The sequence below is a fragment of the Tamandua tetradactyla genome, chromosome 3, assembly GCF_023851605.1.
Source record: "Tamandua tetradactyla isolate mTamTet1 chromosome 3, mTamTet1.pri, whole genome shotgun sequence".
NCBI classification, from domain to species: domain Eukaryota; kingdom Metazoa; phylum Chordata; class Mammalia; order Pilosa; family Myrmecophagidae; genus Tamandua; species Tamandua tetradactyla.
In genome coordinates this window covers 93634182-93655186 of record NC_135329.1, presented here as the reverse complement: position 1 = coordinate 93655186, position 21005 = coordinate 93634182, and the positions used below count along the sequence as shown (strand labels likewise).

The window sequence follows — 21005 nt, the reverse complement described above, 5'->3', positions numbered from 1 at the left end:
TCTCACATGCAGCTTCATTCAGTGTTTTAACATAATTGTATTACAGTTAGGTAATATTGTGCTGTCCATTTCTGAGATTTTATATTCAGTCCTGTTGCACAGTCTGTATCCCTTCAGCTCCAATTACCCAATATCTTACCCTGTTTCTATCTCCTGATGGTGTCTGTTACCAACGAAATATTCCAAGCCCAGGCAGGTTCTTGTCCATCCGTTGTGCCAGTGCACTCGCTCCAGAGCTCCTTTGCCAGGACACTGCCGACTACCAGCGGTGTCCTCGCCGCTTTTCTGAGTTGTGTTGCCTCCTGTGAGCCAGGGCCCCGCAGCTGAGTGAGGAGGCCCCCCACCCGTGGAGGCCTGGGGTATGGTGAGGGTGGGGCCTCGGCAGCTCCTCTGCAGGTAGAGGGCTGGTTTCCCCGGGCGCTTGGCATTGCATGTAAAATCCAAGATTTACACGATGTTTTGTCTTGTTTTTCTTTATTTTTTAATTCGGAGTTTACTTATTTTGTTTCATTTTTGTGATTTGACTCTTATAAGCCTGGAATGCAAAGAATTTTTTAAGTTTTCTTGTTTTTTTTTCGTACTTTTTAAAAATAAAATTTAATAACTAAATAGAAATCTGTCCCCATGGAGCAGTAGCTCCCCAGTCCTCCTTTCCCCAGCCACTGGTAATCTCTAACCTACTTCTGTCTCTATGAATTTGTCTATTCCAGATATTTTGTACAAGTAGAAGCACACAGTGTGTGGCCTTTTGTGTCAAGTGTCTTTCACTCAGCATGATGTCTTCAAGGTTCATCCATACTTGTTGCATGGATCAGAACTTCTCTCCTTTTCCTGGCTGCATAATAGTCTGTTGTATGACTAAACCACATTTTGTTTATCTCTTCATCTGTCGACGACACTTGGGTTGTTGCCGCCTTTTGGTGTTCGTGATTAATGCTCTGATGAACACTGCCATGCAAGTATCTGTCTGAGTCCTACTTTCAATTTTTTAAGTATATACCCAGGAATGGGATTTCCAGCTCATATAGTAATTCTATTTTAGCTTTTTGAGGAACCTCCAAACTGTGTTCCACAGGCTGTGGCTTTTCATTCATGTGGCTAAGTTGTTGCCACGTACGGTTCTGACTTCTGGCTCAGAGTGCCCTTCCCTGGCCGTGGTCAGTTGCTCCATTGGCCTCTCCTGGTACCACTCTGTACCCCTTTTAATTCTTTTCTCTGACCACGGGGGAGCTGTTGCCACTTCCTCTCTCAAGTGCTCATAAGGAGCATCCTCCGTCTGCGCTGCACCTCCCGGGAACCTCCCCCTCAATCCCACCAGCCTTGTTTTTACAGCTCCATGTGCAGCTTGCTCCTGCCCCTTGCTTTCTCTTCTTTTCTTCAAATAATATAAATTCTTTGCCCAGAGTCATTATCTGTGATAGGTGTGCTCACATGACAGCCTTCCTTGCTGTGTGCTGTCCTATCACCCTCTCACACACCCCCACCCCGCCTTCCCACCCCTGTGTTCCTCTCTGTCTTTACGAGTGCTCTCCAGCCAGGATGGCATCTTTCCATTAAGGTGAGCCCCAGCCTCACCTGGAGCCTGTGCAGCTGTGGGGGAGTGCTTGGTGCTGGCACCCCAGAGCCCCCACCATGACCTCCACCCAGTCCCATCAAGGAAGCAGGTTGCTGGGGATTGAGGACTTTTTCTGCCTCTTCTTTCTACATAAGTCACATGAGAAGCGATCCAGGGCCACTTTCTCAGAGAGAGTCATCTGATTCTCCTCTCTGGCTCTGCGTGAAGTAGGATGCCAGATCCAGCTCTAGCCTTAGATAGGCCAGGGGATCTGTCCAGCTGTATTTTCTGTGAAGAGTCAGATGGCACATACATATGGCTTTGCTTCCCATACATTCTCTGCTGCAACTGTTCAGCTTTGCTCTCATAGCACATTGTAGGCTACATGTAAACCAATAAGTGTGCAGGGTCCCTGTGAAACTTTATTTACAGAGGGAGGCCATGGGCTGGCGTCAGCCTATGGACTGTAGTTTTCCAGCCCCTATCCTAGAGAAATCTGTTTTCTCTGCTCCCTTTTGCCACCAGCTGACACAGGCCATCTCACCTCTCTGCTCTCAGCTTCTCAGGCCCTCAGAGTCAGAGTTCCAGAGGACCACGGTTGTTATCTGACATCCCTGAGTGCATCCCTTCACATCTTTGTGACTTCTCTCATCAGTTGTAAGTCTTGGCTAGTTTTACCTCAGAGTTCTTCAGGGCACTCTTTCTCCCCTGATGACCTTAGTTCCCTCCCCTTCATTTCTTCTCTGGACCATTGCTGCTTCCTGGTCTCTCATCCTGACCTCCCGAAATTCACCCTTCCCACAGTCACCTGTGCTGTCCATGTAAAATGCAAGTCTGACCCCATCACCCCCTTGCTTGAAGCCCTGCAGTGACCTCAAGGGCAGAGTCTGCACCCCCCACCTGCGAGGCTCCCCGACTTGCCGGCCATTTCCTACCTCCCCTCCCCCTACCAGGTGGCCCTCAAAACCTGCCAGTCTCTGCCGGGTGCTCTCCTTTTCCTTTTCCAAGACTCAGGGAGCTCCAGGGTCATTTCTTCCAGAAACCCTTCCCTGAACCCCCTCTGCGCACTTTGCCACCTGGATGCGGGTTCAGTAGGTTGTCCAGCACGTTGTGTGCTGTCATGAATCCTAGAGGTTTTTAATTGCTTTGGCCTGTTGAGAAAACCAGGAGTCAGAGACAGGGAGAGCCTTGCCTCACTCATCTAGATGGTAAACACTGGGACCAAGATTCAAGGAGGGCCTGCAAGCTTATTCCAGATGCCCTTCATTGTCACCATTCTTATTTTGGGCCTGTCTCATCACCTTTATCTTCCTTATAAAATGATTCCAAACCATCTTTTCATGTTACTGTAGAATCTCTCCATATGTTTTGAAATATATGGTATTTCTTTGAAATGTATGGACTTGTAAGCCACTTTCAGTTCTTTTAAATAATGCTGGTCTGAGTACTTTTCTTTTTTTTTTTTTTTTTTGTCTTTTTTTTTATTAATTAAAAAAAGAATTAACAAAACAATTAGAAATCATTCCAATCTACATGTACAATCAGTAATTCTTAATAACATCACATAGTTGCATATTCATCATTTCTTAGTACATTTGCATCGATTTAGAAAAAGAAATAAAAAGACAACAGAATAAGAATTAAAACAATAGAAAGAAAAAAAAAACAAAAAACCTATACCTCACATGCAGCTTCATTCAGTGTTTTAACATAATTGCATTACAATTGGGTAGTATTGTGCTGTCCAATTCTGAGTTTTTATATCCAGTCCCGTTGTACAGTCTGTATCCCTTCAGCTCCAATTATCCCTTCTCTCTTTTTTTTTTTTAATTAACGGAAAAAAAGAAATTAACCCAACATTTAGAGATCATACCATTCTACATATGCAATCATTAATTCTTAACATCATCACATAGATGCATGATCATCATTTCTTAGTACATTTGCATTGGTTTAGAAGAACTAGCAACATAACCGAAAAAGATATAGAATGTTAATATAGAGAAAAAAATAAAAGTAATAATAGTAAAATCAAAACAAAACAAAACAAAACAAAACAAAAACCTATAGCTCAGATGCAGCTTCATTCAGTGTTTTAACATGATTACTTTACAATTAGGTATTATTGTGCTGTCCATTTTTGAGTTTTTGTATCTAGTCCTGTTGCACAGTCTGTATCCCTTCAGCTTCAATTACCCATTGTCTTACCCTGTTTCTAACTCCTGCTGAACTCTGTTACCAATGCCATATTTCAAGTTTATTCTCGAATGTCCGTTCACATCAGTGGGACCATACAGTATTTGTCCTTTAGTTTTTGGCTGGATTCACTCAGCATAATATTCTCTAGGTCCATCCATGTTATTACATGGTTCATAAGTTTATCTTGTCTTAAAGCTGCATAATATTCCATCGTATGTATATACCACAGTTTGTTTAGCCACTCGTCTGTTGATGGAGATTTTGGCTGTTTCCTTCTCTTTGCAATTGTAAATAATGCTGCTATAAACATTGGTGTGCAAATGTCCGTTTGTGTCTTTGCCCTTAAGTCCTTTGAGTAGATACCTAGCAATGGTATTGCTGGGTCGTATGGCAATTCTATATTCAGCTTTTTGAGGAACTGCCAAACTGCCTTCCACAGTGGTTGCACCCTTTGACATTCCCACCAACAGTGGATAAGTGTGCCTCTTTCTCCGCATCCTCTCCAGCACTTGTCATTTTCTGTTTTGTTGATAATGGCCATTCTGGTGGGTGTGAGATGATATCTCATTGTGGTTTTGATTTGCATTTCTCTAATGGCCAGGGACATTGAGCATCTCTTCATGTGCCTCTTGGCCATCTGTATTTCCTCTTCTGAGAGGTGTCTGTTCAAGTCTTTTTCCCATTTTGTAATTGGGTTGGCTGTCTTTTTGTTGTTAAGATGAACAATCTCTTTATAAATTCTGGATACTAGACCTTTATCTGATATATCATTTCCAAATATTGTCTCCCATTGTGAAGGCTGTCTTTCTACTTTCTTGATGAAGTTCTTTGATGCACAAAAGTGTTTAATTTTGAGGAGTTCCCATTTATTTATTTCCTTCTTCAGTGCTCTTGCTTTAGGTTTAAGGTCCATAAAACCGCCTCCAGTTGTAAGATCCATAAGATATCTCCCAACATTTTCCTCTAACTGTTTTATGGTCTTAGACCTAATGTTTAGATCTTTGATCCATTTTGAGTTAACTTTTGTATAGGGTGTGAGAGATGGGTCTTCTTTCATTCTTTTGCATATGGATATCCAGTTCTCTAGGCACCATTTATTGAAGAGACTGCTCTGTCCCAGGTGAGTTGGCTTGACTGCCTTATCAAAGATCAAATGTCCATAGATGAGAGGGTCTATATCTGAGCACTCTATTCGATTCCATTGGTCGATATATCTATCTTTATGCCAATACCATGCTGTTTTGACCACTGTGGCTTCATAATATGCCTTAAAGTCAGGCAGCGCGAGACCTCCAGCTTCGTTTTTTTTCCTCAAGATGTTTTTAGCAATTCGGGGCACCCTGCCCTTCCAGATAAATTTGCTTACTGGTTTTTCTATTTCTGAAAAATAAGTTGTTGGGATTTTGATTGGTATTGCATTGAATCTGTAAATCAATTTAGGTAGGATTGACATCTTAACTATATTTAGTCTTCCAATCCATGAACACGGTATGCCCTTCCATCTATTTAGGTCTTCTGTGATTTCTTTTAGCAGTTTTTTGTAGTTTTCTTTATATAGGTTTTTTGTCTCTTTAGTTAAATTTATTCCTAGGTATTTTATTCTTTTAGTTGCAATTGTAAATGGGATTCGTTTCTTGATTTCCCCCTCGGCTTGTTCATTACTAGTGTATAGAAATGCTACAGATTTTTGAATGTTGATCTTGTAACCTGCTACTTTGCTGTACTCATTTATTAGCTCTAGTAGTTTTGTTGTGGATTTTTCCGGGTTTTCGACGTATAGTATCATATCGTCTGCAAACAGTGATAGTTTTACTTCTTCCTTTCCAATTTTGATGCCTTGTATTTCTTTTTCTTGTCTAATTGCTCTGGCTAGAACCTCCAACACAATGTTGAATAATAGTGGTGATAGTGGACATCCTTGTCTTGTTCCTGATCTTAGGGGGAAAGTTTTCAATTTTTCCCCATTGAGGATGATATTAGCTGTGGGTTTTTCATATATTCCCTCTATCATTTTAAGGAAGTTCCCTTGTATTCCTATCTTTTGAAGTGTTTTCAACAGGAAAGGATGTTGAATCTTGTCGAATGCCTTCTCTGCATCAATTGAGATGATCATGTGATTTTTCTGCTTTGATTTGTTGATATGGTGTATTACATTAATTGATTTTCTTATGTTGAACCATCCTTGCATACCTGGGATGAATCCTACTTGGTCATGATGTATAATTCTTTTAATGTGTTGTTGGATACGATTTGCTAGAATTTTATTGAGGATTTTTGCATCTGTATTCATTAGAGAGATTGGTCTGTAGTTTTCTTTTTTTGTAATATCTTTGTCTGGTTTTGGTATGAGGGTGATGTTGGCTTCATAGAATGAATTAGGCAGTTTTCCCTCCACTTCAATATTTTTGAAGACTTTGAGGAGAATTGGTACTAATTCTTTCTGGAACGTTTGGTAGAATTCACATGTGAAGCCATCTGGTCCTGGACTTTTCTTTTTAGGAAGCTTTTGAATGACTAATTCAATTTCTTTACTTGTGATTGGTTTGTTGAGGTCATCTGTTTCTTCTTGAGTCAAAGTTGGTTGTTCATGTCTTTCCAAGAACCCATCCATTTCATCTAAATTGTTGTATTTATTAGCGTAAAGTTGTTCATAGTATCCTGTTATTACCTCCTTTATTTCTGTGAGGTCAGTAGTTATGTCTCCTCTTCCATTTCTGATCTTATTTATTTGCATCCTCTCTCTTCTTCTTTTTGTCAATCTTGATAGGGGCCCATCAATCTTATTGATTTTCTCATAGAACCAACTTCTGGTCTTATTGATTTTCTCTACTGTTTTCATATTTTCAATTTCATTTATTTCTGCTCTGATCTTTGTTATTTCTTTCCTTTTGCTTGCTTTGGGATTAGTTTGCTGTTCTTTCTCCAGTTCTTCCAACTGAACAGTTAATTCCTGCATTTTTGCCTTTTCTTCTTTTCTGATATAGGCATTTAGGGCAATAAATTTCCCTCTTAGCACTGCCTTTGCTGTATCCCATAAGTTTTGATGTGTCGTGTTTTCATTTTCATTTGCCTCGAGGTATTTACTGATTTCTCTTGCAATTTCTTCTTTGACCCACTCGTTGTTTAAGAGTGTGTTGTTTAGCCTCCAGGTATTTGTGAATTTTCTGGCATTCCGCCTCTTATTGATTTCCAACTTCATTCCTTTATGATCCGAGAAAGTGTTGTGCATGATTTCAATCTTTTTAAATTTGTTAAGACTTGCTTTGTGACCCAGCATATGGTCTATCTTTGAGAATGATCCATGAGCACTTGAGAAAAAGGTGTATCCTGCTGTTGTGGGATGTAATGTCCTATAAATGTCTGTTAAGTCTAGCTCCTTTATAGTAATATTCAGATTCTCTATTTCTTTATTGATCCTCTGTCTAGATGTTCTGTCCATTGATGAGAGTGGGGAATTGAAGTCTCCAACTATTATGGTATTTGTGTCTATTTCCCTTTTCAGTGTTTGCAGTGTATTCCTCACGTATTTTGGGGCATTCTGGTTCGGTGCATAAATATTTATGATTGTTATGTCTTCTTGTTTAATTGTTCCTTTTATTAGTATATAGTGTCCTTCTTTGTCTCTTTTAACTGTTTTACATTTGAAGTCTAACTTGTTGGATATTAGTATAGCCACTCCTGCTATTTTCTGGTTGTTATTTGCATGAAATATCTTTTCCCAACCTTTCACTTTCAACCTATGTTTATCTTTGGGTCTAAGATGTGTTTCCTGTAGACAGCATATAGAAGGATCCTGTTTTTTAATCCATTCTGCCAATCTATGTCTTTTGATTGGGGAATTCACTCCATTAACATTTACTGTTATTACTGTTTGGATAATATTTTCCTCTGCCATTTTGCCTTTTGTATTATATATATCATATCTGACTTTCCTTCTTTCTACACTCTTCTCCATACCTCTCTCTTCTGTCTTTTCGGTTCTGACTCTAGTGCTCCCTTTAGTATTTCTTGCAGAGCTGGTCTCTTGGTCACAAATTCTCTCAGTGACTTTTTGTCTGAGTATGTTTTAATTTCTCCCTCATTTTTGAAGGACAATTTTGCTGGATATAGGAGTCTTGATTGGCAGTTTTTCTCTTTTAGTAATTTAAATATATCATCCCACTGTCTTCTAGCCTCCATGGTTTCTGCTGAGAAATCTACACATAGTCTTATTGGGTTTCCCTTGTATGTGATGGATTGTTTTTCTCTTGCTGCTTTCAAGATCCTCTCTTTCTCTTTGACCTCTGACATTCTAACTAGTAAGTGTCTTGGAGAACGCCTATTTGGGTCTAATCTCTTTGGGGTACGCTGCACTTCTTGGATCTGTAATTTTAGGTCTTTCATAAGAGTTGGGAAATTTTCAGTGAAAATTTCTTCCATTAGTTTTTCTCCTCCTTTTCCCTTCTCTTCTCCTTCTGGGACACCCACAACACGTATATTTGTGCGGTTCATATTGTCCTTGAGTTCCCTGATACCCTGTTCAAATTTTTCCATTCTTTTCCCGATAGTTTCTGTTTGTTTTTGGAATTCAGATGTTCCATCCTCCAAATCACTAATTCTATCTTCTGTCTCTTTGAATCTATCATTGTAGGTATCCATTGTTTTTTCTATCTTTTCTACTTTGTCCTTCACTTCCATAAGTTCTGTGATTTGTTTTTTCAGTTTTGCTATTTCTTCTTTATGTTCAGCCCATGTCTTCTTCATGTCCTCCCTCAATTTATCGATTTCATTTTTGAAGAGGTTTTCCATTTCTGTTCGTATATTTAGCATTAGTTGTCTCAGCTCCTGTATCTCATTTGAACTATTGGTTTGTTCCTTTGACTGGGCCATATTTTCAATTATTTGAGCGTGATCCGTTATCTTCTGTTGGCGTCTGCGCATTTAGACAGATTTCCCTGGGTATTGGATCCAAAAGTTTGGAAGATTTTCCTGTGAAATCTCTGGGTTCTGTTTTTCTTATCCTGCCCAGTAGGTAGCACTCGTGGCACACGTTTGTCTGCGGGTCCCACCAGTAAAAGGTGCTGTGGGACCTTAAACTTTGGAAAACTCTCGCCGTCTGGGGGGTTCGCTAGCCGAAGCGGCTTGAGCCGACCCGGGGTCCGAACGCAGGGGGTTGCTGGTCGCCGCAGCCCCGGAAAGAGCCCGTCCGAATTTCCTAGTCGGCCCTGGGCGACAGGCATGGCGGGAGGGCGCCAGCGGCAGCAGCCCGCCCGAGAGAGTGCACATTCCCTGGGAGTCACGGGTTTGAAAGGGGCCTCCCCCACCCGTCACCGTTCTCCGCATCCTGGGGATTTCCGATCCAATTCTCTCAGTTGGTCCGGGGGGCTGCGCGTGGTGTGGGTGCCAGCCGCCTTGGTTTCAGGGGACTGCCTCTCCAATTCTCCCAGCCGGCCTGGGAAGGGGGAAGGGAGTAACTCCGGCCGCTTGCCACCCTGCCCGGTGAGGCCCGCGCGCCTCGGCGATCTCACCCGAGCTGCTTCTCTCAGTCAGCCAGCCATTCCAGGATGGGGTACGCTGTCTTTTTTATCTCTGTTGTGGCTTTGGGCGCTTTCTGTATCGTTTCTAGTCCCCTAGTAGCTGCCCTAGAGAAGAAACTAAGATCCACACGTCTTACCAAGCCGCCATCTTCCAGGAAGTCCGTCTGAGTACTTTTCATATGCTCTTTTCTTCTTTAGAAGTGCTTTATTTAGATAAGTTTGCATATCTGAGGTAACAGATCCATGTGTTTGGATGCTTTTATGTCTCATGATGAATCTTGTCCAAAATTCCCTCTTGGAACATTGGTGTCTGGTCCACTGGGCATCTGGGCAGCTGTCTGTCTGCTCACCCACTGTGGTTCCTGTCTGTTCTGTTCTTCACAAATGCAGAGAGGAGTTCTTAACTGTGGACCTGAGGCCATTGACAGCACATTCTAATTTTTTCTGGTCAGTAAAGTACCCTTGTTTATCAGGAACCTTGTTTTTTTTCTCTTTAATATAGAAGCTATGGGTTTACAGAACAATCATGCATAAAAGACAGGCTTTACCACCCTATTATTAACATCTTACATTGGAGTAGAACATCTGTTACAATTGATGACAGAACATTTTTATAATTGTACTATAGTCCATAGTTTAACTTGAAGTTCACTGTCTTGTGCAATTCCATGGATTTTTAACATTTATTTTTTACTGTTATCATGCACACAAACTAATATTTCCCCTTTTAATTACGGTCAGTTATATATTTCAGTGCTGTTAATTTTGTTCACAGTGTTGTGCTACCTTTGCCGCCGTCCATTACCAGAATGGTCCCGTCATCCCAAACAGGAGCCTGTGTCTTCCCCACCCTTGTCTCCGTCCTGTCCCTGGTAACCTGTATCTAGACTCTGATTCTATGGAGTGCTTTCAGGTGCTTTCTGGCCATTTGGAGAAATTTCTATTCACGTCTTTTGCCCATTTTGTAATTGGGTTGTCTGTCTTTTTGTTAAGTTGTAGGATTCCTTTATATATTCTGGATATTAAGCCTTTATCAGATATGTGGTTTCCAAATAATTTCTCCCATTATATAGATGGTTGTTTTACTTTCATGATAATCTTTTGAGGTACAAGTTTTTAATTTTGAGGAGGTCTCATTTATCTATTTTTAATTTTGTTGCTTGTGCTAGTTGATAAAGTTTAAGAAACCATTACCTAACCTAAGGTCCTGAAGATCATTCCCTACATTTTCTTCTTAGAGTTTGATAGTTCTGTGTCAAAAATAGGTCTTTGATCCATTTTGAGTGGATTTTTTTATATTAGGTGTGAGGTAGGGGAGTCTTGTTTTTTTAAAAATTTTTTTTTCTAATGAAGATCCAGTTTTCCCAGCACTACGTGTTGAAGGGACTATTTTTCCCCAAGTGACTAGTCTTTGCCCCCTTGTCAGAAATCAGCTGGCCATAAATCTGAGGTTGATTTCTGAACTCTCAATCCTATTATATTGGTCCCTGTGTCTGTCCTTGTGCTAATGCTGATTACTGTGACTTTGTAGTAAGTTTTAAGATCAGGAAGTGTGAGTTCTCCAACCTCATTCTTACTTGTCAAGGGGCTATTTGGAGTCCCTCACCCTTGCATATAAATTTGATGATTGGCTTTTCCATTTCTGTAAAGAAGTTTGTTGGGATTTTAATTGGGATTGGGTTGAATCTATAAATTAATTGCCTTGGATAGGACTGACATCTTAATATTGAGTTTTCAATCCATGAACAGGGAAAATATCCTTCCATTTATTTAGGTTTCTTTTTTTTTTTCTTTTAGCTAGAATGTAGTTTTCTGTATACATTCTTGGTTGAATTTATTCTTAGATATTTAATTCTTTTAGTTGCTATTATGAATGGAACTTTTTCTTGATTTCTTCTTTTAACTGTTCATTGCATGGGTATAGAAATTCTAATGATTTTTTGGTGTTGATCTTGAACTCCACTTTGCTGAATTCTTCTATTTGCTCTTGCAGCATTCTTGTGGATTTTTCAGAATTTTCTATGTGTAGGATCATGTCATCTGAAAATAGTGAAAGTTTTTACTTCTTCCTTTCCAGTTCAGATGCCTTTTATTCCTTTTTCTTGCTGAATTGCTCTGTCTAGAAATTTCGGTATAACACTGAATAACAGTGGTGACAGTGGGCATCCTTGTCTTGTTCCTGATCTTAGAGGGAAGGCTTTCAGTCTTTGACCATTGAGTCAGATATTAAGTGTGAGTTTTTCACATATGCCCTTTGTCATGTTGAGAAAGTTTCCCTTTTCTCAGGATCTTTTTAAGGTACATTTCCTCTTCAAAGTGTCACCTCCTTCTGGTCCTTACAGGGCACCCATTTTTAAATGTTGCCGGCTCATAATGGGGTCTGCCTTGGAAAGTGCACCCTGTCCAGACTCCAGCCCTCCTGCAGCTGTGACGCCCATCCAGCCCCCTGCTTGTGTTTTGTAGAGGAAGTGCAGTGCAAACAGAATAGGTCTGGGTCCTTGAAACCGCATTCTGATTTGTTTACGTGGTCCTCCCACTGTTCCTGGAGTCCCATGGAAGTGGCCGGTACATTTTCACCCTTTGGAGGCTGGTCCCTCAATCTCCTTGGCAGGTCTTTTGTTAATACAGGGTTATTTTGTTTGTTTTCAGCATCCACATGGCCATTACCACAATATTTTCAACTGACTTTGTCATGTTATGACAAAAATCAATTAACGTTTGTTTTTTTCAGGTTGTCACCACAGCTTCCGCATGTTTGTTAGCTGAGGCTTTGCTGAGATCAGTGGGATATTTGAAAATGCCCCACACTGGTCCTGGTCCTCTTGAGTTCAGGATCCCATGTTAATGTTTTTTTGTTGTTGTTTGTTTGTTTTTTAACTTTTTTTATTAAAAAAAATTAACAAAACATTAAGATATCATTCCATTCTATATATACAATCAGTAATTCTTAGTATCATCACATAGTTGCATATTCATCATTTCTTAGAACATTTGCATCGATTTAGAAAAAGAAATAAAAAGACAACAGAAAAAGAAATAAAATGATAACAGAGAAAAAAAAAGATTATACATACCATACCCCTTACCCCTCGCTTTCATTTACCACTAGCATTTCAAACTAAATTTATTTTAACATTTGTTCCCCCTATTATTTATTTTTATTCCATACGTTCTACTCTTCTGTTGATATAGTAGCTAAAAGGAACATCAGACACAAGGTTTTCACATACACAGCGTCTCATTGTGAAAGCTTTATCATTGTTCAATCATCATCAAGAAACATGGCTACTGGAACACAGCTCTACATTTTCAGGCAGTTCCCTCCAGCCTCTCCGCTACATCTGAACAACAAGGTGATATCTACTTAATGCATAAGAATAACTTCCAGGATAACCTCTCAACTCTGTTTGGAATCTCTCAGCCATTGACAGTCTCATTTCACTCTTCCCCCTTTGGTCGAGAAGGTTCTCTCAAACCCTTGATGTTAATTCTCAGCTCATTCTAGGGTTTTTCTCAGTCCCTTGATGCTGAGTCTCAGTTCATTCCAGGATCTCTGTCCCACGTTGCCAGGAAGGTCCACACCCCTGGGAGTCATGTCCCACGCAGAGAGGGGGAGGGTGGTAAGACTGCTCATCCTGTTGGCTGGAGAGAGAGGCCACATCTGAGCAACAAAAGAGGCTCTCTTGGGGGTGACTCTTAGGCCTAAATTTTAAGTAGACTTGACCTATCCTTTCTGCAGTTAAGTTTCATATGAACAAACCCCAAGAATGGGGGCTCAGCCTATAGCTTTGGTTGTCCACACTGCTTGTGAAAATATCAAGAATTCAACTTGGGGAAGTTGAATTTCTCCCCACTCTCACCATTCCCCGAAGGGGGCTTGCAAATACTTTTCCAGTCACTGATCAAATCACTCTGGGATTCATCGGGGCATCACTCTGGACAAACCAACAAAATCTCATGTCCTACCTGAGATTCCAAGTACTTATGACATTCAATCAAACTATATACATGAGTTATATTAGGAAATGCACTAGTCAAAATATAAATTTTGTAACAAACATTTTTTGCTTTAGTCTCACACATAAGGTGACATTTTAAAATATTAATTATCATCTATTTTCAGCACCCTGCAATAATGACATTCCTTTGTTCTTCCTCATGCAAAAGCATTTTTAAAATTTGTACATTGTACATTTTACTATTATTATACACTCTAGGTATTCCTAGATTATACCATCTCGATCTTTACCATCTATCTTTCTTTCTGATTTCATTTATGTCCCCAGCACTCCTCCCTCTATCATTCTCACAAGCAGCTTCATTCAGTGTTTTAACATTACAGTTAGGTAGTATTGTGCTGTCCATTTCTGAGTTTTTATATTCAGTCCTGTTGCACAGTCTGTATCCCTTCAGCTCCAATTACCAATATCTCACCCTATTTCTATGTCTTGATGATCTCTGTTACCAAGGAAATCTTCCAAGTTTATTCACTAATGTCAGTTCATATCAGTGAGACCATACAGTATTTGTCCTTTTGTTTCTGGCTAATCACACTCAGCATAATGTCCTTACGGTCCATTCATGTTGTTACATACTTCATAACTTTATTCTGTCTTACAGCTGCATAATATTCCATCTTATGTAAATGTCACAGTTTGTTTAGCCATTCTTCTGTTGATGGACATTTTGGCTGTTTCCATCTCTTGGTAATTGTTAATAATGCTGCTATAAACATTGGTGTGTAAATGTCCATTTGTGTCCTTGACCTCATGTCCTTTGAGTAGAGACAGCGTATAGATGGGTCCTGTTTTTTAATCCATTCTGCCAGACTATGTCTTTTGATTGGAGAGTATAATCTATTAACATTCAATGTTATTACTGCATGGGTAGTACTTTCTTCTACTATTTTGCCTTCTGGATTTTCTATGTCATATCTAATTTTCCTTCTCTTTACCTTTACTCATAGTCTTCCTTTCTACACTCTTCTCCGTACCTCTCTCTTCTGTCTTCGTATCTGTCTCTAGTGCTCCCTTTAGTATTTCTTGCAGAGCTGGTCTCTTGGTCACAAATTCTCTCAGTGATTTTTTGTCTGAAAATGTTTTAATTTCTCCCTCATTTTTGAAGGACAGTTTTGCTGAATATAGAACTCTTGGTTGGCAGTTTTTCTCTTTTAATAATTTAAATATATCATCCCACTGTCTTCTCGCCTCCATGGTTTCTGCTGAGAGATCTGTGCATAGTCTTATTGGGCTTCCCTTATATGTGATGGCTTGCTTTTCTCTTGCTGCTTTCAAGATCCTCTCTTTCTCTTTGACCTCTGACATTCTGATTATTAAATGTCTTGGAGTATGTCTATTTGGATCTGTTCTCTTTGGGGTACGCTGCACTTTTGGATCTGTAATTTTAAGTCTTTCATAAGAGTTTGGAAATTTTCAGTGATAATTTCCTCCAGTAGTTTTTCTCCTCCTTTTCCCTTCTCTTCTTCTGCGACACCCACAACACATATATTCATGCGCTTCATATTGTCTTTCAATTCCCTAAGTCCCTGCTCATATTTTTCCATTTTTTTTCCCTATTTTTTTTTTTCTTGTCGGGTTTCAGATGTTCCGTCCTCCAGTTCAGAAATCCTATGTTCTGTCTCTCGAAGTCTACCATTGTAGGTTTCCATTGTTTTTTTCATCTCTTCTACTGTGTCTTTCATTCCCATAAGTTCTGTGATTTGTTTTTTCAGATTTTCAGTTCCTTCTTCTTGTTCTTTCCTTGCCTTCTTTATATCTTCTCTCAATTCATTGATTTGGTTTTTGATGAGGTTTTCCATGTCTGTTCGTACATTCTGAATTAATTGTTTCAGCTCCTGTATCTCATTTGAATTGTTGGATTGTTCCTTTGACTGGGCCGTATCTTCAATTTTCCTAGTGTGATTTTTTATTTTTTGCTGGTGTCTAGGCATTTAATTACCTTAATTAGTTTATTCTGGAGATTGCTTTCACTTCTTTTATCTAGGGTTTTCTTGCTGGCTGAATTTGTTGTCTATCTGTTCTTTGACATTCCGTTCAGCTTTATCTGGACCTGTAGCTTAAGTTTTGTTTACAGAGGAGAATTTTTCAGCTCTTGTTTTCTTGTTTCTTGCCCTGCTTGTGTGGTGCCTTTCCCACACACACACACTTAGGAGGGTCTACTTAGATATTATATACCCCAGCCAGATTTTCCCAGACCAAACTGGCCTCCTATCAGGAGGAAAGAGTCACCTGCATCGGTTTTCCCTGAGGGTGGGACCCAGCAGGTTGAAAGACTTTCCTGTGAAGTCTCTGGACTCTGTTTTTCTTATCCTGTCCAGTATGTGGTGCTTGTCTGACTGCAGGTCCCACCAGCCTAATGATGTGGTACCTTTAACTTTGGCAGACTCTCCCTGCTGGGGGCATGGTGGAGACAGAGGAGAGGTTGTAGGCTGGTTTTAATGGCTTCAAATTACCAAGCCCTGGTGTCTGAATTCCTTGATGGAGGGATTCCACCTGGGTGGGGCTTCACCCTTCCCCTGGGGAAGGCACAGGCTCCAGATAAGCCCCCAAAAGAGCTCACTTCTGCCTATGCCTGGGGCAGTTGCAGCCTGAAAAGTCCTGCTGCTGTATCCAGAGGTAGTCAAGCCTTTGTAGATACACAGCCACAAAAACCTCTGTTTCCTTCTCTTTTTTCTCCCCTTTTTCTGTCAGTCCGGCCCCCTTGGCGCTGGGGCAAAAAATGTGCAACTTCCGCTTTGATCAGGTTCACCTAAGCTGGGGGCCTATTTTTAGTAGTCAGAATTTGTTAATTAGTTCCACAATTGGTGTTTGATTATGCCCAGTCCCTGCTGCTGGTAAAGTCCTTTCCTTTCTCCTCTGGGAAGTGGCCTGTGGGGGAGGGACGCTGGCCACCGCAGCTTTGGGAACTCACGGTTCTGGGGGGTGCTCGCAGCCGGTCCAGCTGGTCCAGACTGGGATATGCTGTGTGTCTTGTCACTGACTTGGCCCCAGGAGCTGTTCTGTACTGTCTCTGGTTATTTAATAGTTGTTCTGGAGGACGAACTAAAATGCGCACGTTGTTAAGCCGCCATCTTGACCCGGATGTGCCTCCGTTTTTTAAGGGTATTTTCAGTGCAACTAGAATCAGAGGGAGACAGTTTTCATTATTTTGAAATTGTAACTCCATTGTCTTCTGGCTTCCATCCTTTCTGTCAGCGAGTTGGTTGTCAGTCTTCTTGTTATTTCTTTGACAGTACGCCCCCCTCCAGGGCCCCGCTGCCTTCATGTTTCTGTTTGTCTTTGGTTATGAGCTGAAGTTTTGCTATGATGTGGTTTGTAGTGTGTTCTAGTTTACTAGCTGCTGGAATGCAATGTACCAGAAATAGAACGGCTTTTAAAAATAGAATTTATTAAGTTGCATGTTTGTAACTCTAAGGCCATGAAAAAACCCAATTAAACCAAGTATATAAAAATGTCCAAATTAAGGCACCAACAAGAGGTTGAAAAAAGGCCAATGAAGTTCAGAGTTTCTCTCTCAACTGGAAAGGCACATGGTGAACATGGCAAAGTCTGCTAGCTTTCTCTCCAGACTTCTTGTTTCATGAAGCTCCCCTTTATGAAAAAGGAACGTATTCCTTCTTTATCACCAAATGTTTCTGACTGCATGGGCTCTTGTAGTTCTCCTGGCTGTTTTTGCTCTTGAGCTTTTTTCCAAGATGCTTCTTCTTTTAAAAGATTCCAGTAAAGTAATCAAGACCCACCTGGAATGGGTGAAGTCACATCTCCATCTAATCCAAAAGTTAATACCCACAATTGGATGTGTCACGTCTACATGGAGGTAATCTAATCAAAAGATTCCAACCTACATTATTGAATAGGGATTAAAAGAAATGGTTGTCAAAGCAATAGGCTTAGCCCCCAATCTTGGGGTTTGTTCATATGAAACTTAACCCCACAAAGGATAGGTCAAGCCTACTTAAAATTAAGCCTAAGAATCATCCCCAAAAGAACCTCTTTTGGTGCTCAGATGTGGCCTTTCTCTCCAGCCAACACAACAAGCAAACTCACTGTCCTCCCACTCTCTACGTGGGACATGACTCCCAGGAGTGTGGACCTTCCTGGCAACGTGGGACAGAAATCCTAGAATGAGCTGGGACTCAGCATCAAGGGATTGAGAAAGTCTTCTCAACCAAAAGGGGGAAGAGTGAAATGAGACAAAATTAAGTGTCAATGGCTGAGAGATCCCAAACAGAGTTGAGAAGTTATCCTGGAGGTTATTCTTGCACTTAAATAGATATCACCTTGTTAGTCAAGATGTAATGGAGAGGCTGGAGGGAACTGCCTGAAAATGTAGAGCTGTGTTCTTGAAGATGATTGTATAATGATACAGCTTTCACAATATGACTGTGTGATTGTGAAAACCTGTGTCTGATGCTCCTTTTATCTACCTTATCAACAGATGAGTAAAACATGGAATAAAAATAAATAATAGGGGCAATAAATATTAAAATAAATTTCTATTGAAATGCTAGTGATCAGTGAAAGGGGAGGTAAGGGGTATGGTATGTATGAATTTTTTTCTGTTGTCTTTTATTTCTTTTTCTGAATTGATGCAAATGTTCTAAGAAATGATTATGATGATGAATTTGCAACTATGTGATGATATTGTGAATTACTGATATATATGTAGAATGGAATGATCATAAGTTAAGAATGTTTGTGTTTGTTATATTTTTTTTAAAAATTCAAAAATTCAAAAAAAATTCAAAAAAAAAAAATGGTTATTCCCACAAGATTGGATTAGTTTAACATGGCTTTTCCAGGGTACATAAATCCTTTCAAACCAGCACATAGTACTTCTCAAATCTTTGTCATAATATCTTTTGTTAGTTTCAGCAAATTGGCCATAGCCTTCCAAATACTACTTGTGCCGCAATCTTTTTCCTCTCTCCTTCTGGGATTCCTGTTACCCATATGCTAGAAATTTTTATAGCTTCCAGTATGTCTCTTACGCTTTCTCCTTATTTCCCGTCTTTCTTTATTCCAAGCTTCAGCCTGGATGTTTTCTACTGGTCATTTTCTAACTTTTCCAGTCTTCTCCTAAATTGTATCTAATCTGCTATTAATCCCATTCACTTAGGTCTTAATTACACTTCTTATATTTTCCAGTTTAGAATTTCCTTTTTTAAAAAATATTTTTATTGGCAAACATTCACACATATATTTCATACTTGGTATACAATCAGTGATTCACAATATCATTGTATAGTTGTGTATTCATCACCATGATTATTTTTTAGAACATTTGCATCACTCCAGGAAAAGAAATAAAAAGGAAAAACTCATACATCCCTAACCATTTACCCATCCCTCTCATTGGACACTAGTATTTCCATCTACCCAATTTATTTTACCCTTTGTTCCCCCTATTATTTATTTATTACTATCCATCTTTTTTTTACTCATCTATCCATACCCCGGATAAAAGGAGCATCAGGCACAAGGTTTTCATCACACAGTCACATTATAAAAGTTATATCATTATACAATCATTTCAAGAATCAAGGCTACTAGAACACAGTTCAACAGTTTCAGGTACTTCCCTTGAGCCGCTCCAGTACACCATAAAATAAAAAAGGGATATCTACATAATGCCTAAGAATAATTTCCAGGATAACCTCTGAACTTCCTTTGAAATCTCTCAGCCACAGAAACTTTATTTTGTCTCATTTCTCTCTACCACCTTTTGGTCAAGAAGGCTTTCTCAGTGCCTTGATGCCAGGTCCCAGCTAATCCCAGGATTTCTGTCCCACATTGCCAGGGAGATTTACACCTCTGGGAGTCAAAAAAGATTCTCGGGTGGTGACTTTTAGGCCTAACTTTAAGTAGGCTTAGCCTGTTCTTTGCAGGAATAAGTTTCATAGGGGTGAACCCCAATATTGAGGACTTGGCCTGTTGATTTGGTTGTCCCCACTCCTGCAAGAATATCAGAGAATTTCCTTTCCCTGTTTTTCCATTTGGATATCAGTTGTTTGGTCTTATCTCCTAGCATCACCATAAAGAATTGCAGAGATGACTTAAGGCTTTGCTTGGTGTTCTTCCCCCAGAGAGCAGTTCTGAGCTTCCAGGTGCTGCTTAGGGAGGGGCAGGTCAAGGTGGTCCAGTCTGGAGGGGCCTCCCCTTCTCAGTAGGCCTAGGAGTTCAAGAAGGTGCTGCTAAGCCTCCACTTCCCTCTTGGCCCCTTGACCTCCAGACATGGCAGCTCAGCTCTCGGCAGATGGTGGCTCCACCCTGGACCCACCTTGGCCCTGCCTTCTCTCCAAGCCTCCGTCTTTACCACCTTGGCGGCTGTGTGATGTCTGCAAGTGGATTTTTAATCTAGCTTTTTGCTGTTTTCCTCTGTGAGGGGGCTGGTCAGTCACAAAATCGGTTCCTGTTGCCAGGAGTAGAAGTCCTGCTTTTGTTTCTGGAACCCCCATCATGTTTTGAATACTGAAACAGCAGTGAAGATTGAAGGATTCTCTCTCAACATCTATCATGCTTTCACATTTCCTGTTTATCACAGCTACAAATTTTTTCTCACAGAGTATTTAACTCCAGTTTCCCTCATTTGGGATTAATTGCTGCAGGTTTGTGTTCTCATTGGCAACAGCTGCCATAAACTGACTCTCATGTATTGGGGTCCCAAAGGTGCCCCTACTCATCTTTCCATGCATGCGTCCGACATCAGCTCAAGGCATCCCTGGGCTGGCGTCTCTGACCAGCTACCAGCCTGTGACAAGCCACCTTGGCGACACCTGCAGCAGCATTTGGCATGTGGCAGGGGCCCAAGCATTTATGGAGTCTTGAGGATAAAACTAAGGTGTTTGTGTTTCTTCTGTTTTGTTTATCTGCTTAGATTACCCGAAAATTCAGGCTGAATTCTGAAGGCAAACTTGAACAGTCTCGATGGCAACCACTACACAGCCCCTGACGCAGCATCTTCACGTTACCTACAGGAAGGTGACACCATAGGAGTTGGGCTGCCTGTGCTTGAAGCAGAGGCAGGAGCGCCAGTCCCAGAGGCGTTGGAGGTGCTGCTTCTGGGACCCCCTACTCCTCCCGCAAACCATGGCTCCGGGGCAGTTATGCCTGAGGCAGAAGGGGTATGGTCAGGAAGCATCCGTGGGATCAGGAATGTTATGCACAGGTCCTGTGGTGGCATAGAAAACCAAATAAAAGGCCTTTATTTTTATGGCTGAGTATTTTGAATCTCATTGTGTAGACTATCGCTTCCCCTGCTGGTGATGAGTAGGGTTCCCAAGGTTCATCCCTGAGAAATTAAGAAAGGACCATGCTCCCTTCCTTTCCTTTTCTTTTTTGCTTCCTGCAGTTTGATTAGATCTAAAAGATTTGTACATCTTCACTAGAGTGCTAGAGTAGTCAACGATAAGTTGAAGAAAAGATGGGGCAGAAAGGGGGTGGTGTGTGTGTGTTTGCTGTGTCTTTTAAAAGAGCTAGAAGAGCTCAAAGGCATTGCCTATGCCAGGGTCTCAGCTGGGACCCAGGTTGCCAGCGGGACACGTCGAGGCTGCTAGGCTTGCCAGAAGAACCTGGACACCAGAATCAGAGCTTTCTCTGCAGTTGGGTGAGGCTGGAAAGACCTGGAAGCACCAGAAGTCCCCCACTTCTCCTGCTTCCGAGGCCTCTGCTGGTAGAACCCACCTTCACATGGCTGGAAAGGAGCTGGGGCAGCAT

The 21005-nt window shown here is 40.8% G+C and overlaps 1 protein-coding gene across 1 annotated transcript in view; it reads left to right on the top strand.

Annotated features, from left to right (window-relative positions):
- LOC143675714 (uncharacterized) overlaps window positions 1-20502 on the top strand; it is a 42475-nt gene extending 21973 nt beyond the window's left edge. Inside the window, exon 6 of the mRNA XM_077151761.1 lies at window positions 20167-20502. The gene's annotated coding sequence lies outside the window, so the exon portion shown is untranslated. The remainder of the gene's footprint in view (window positions 1-20166) is intronic.
- The last annotated feature ends 503 nt before the right edge of the window (window positions 20503-21005 follow it).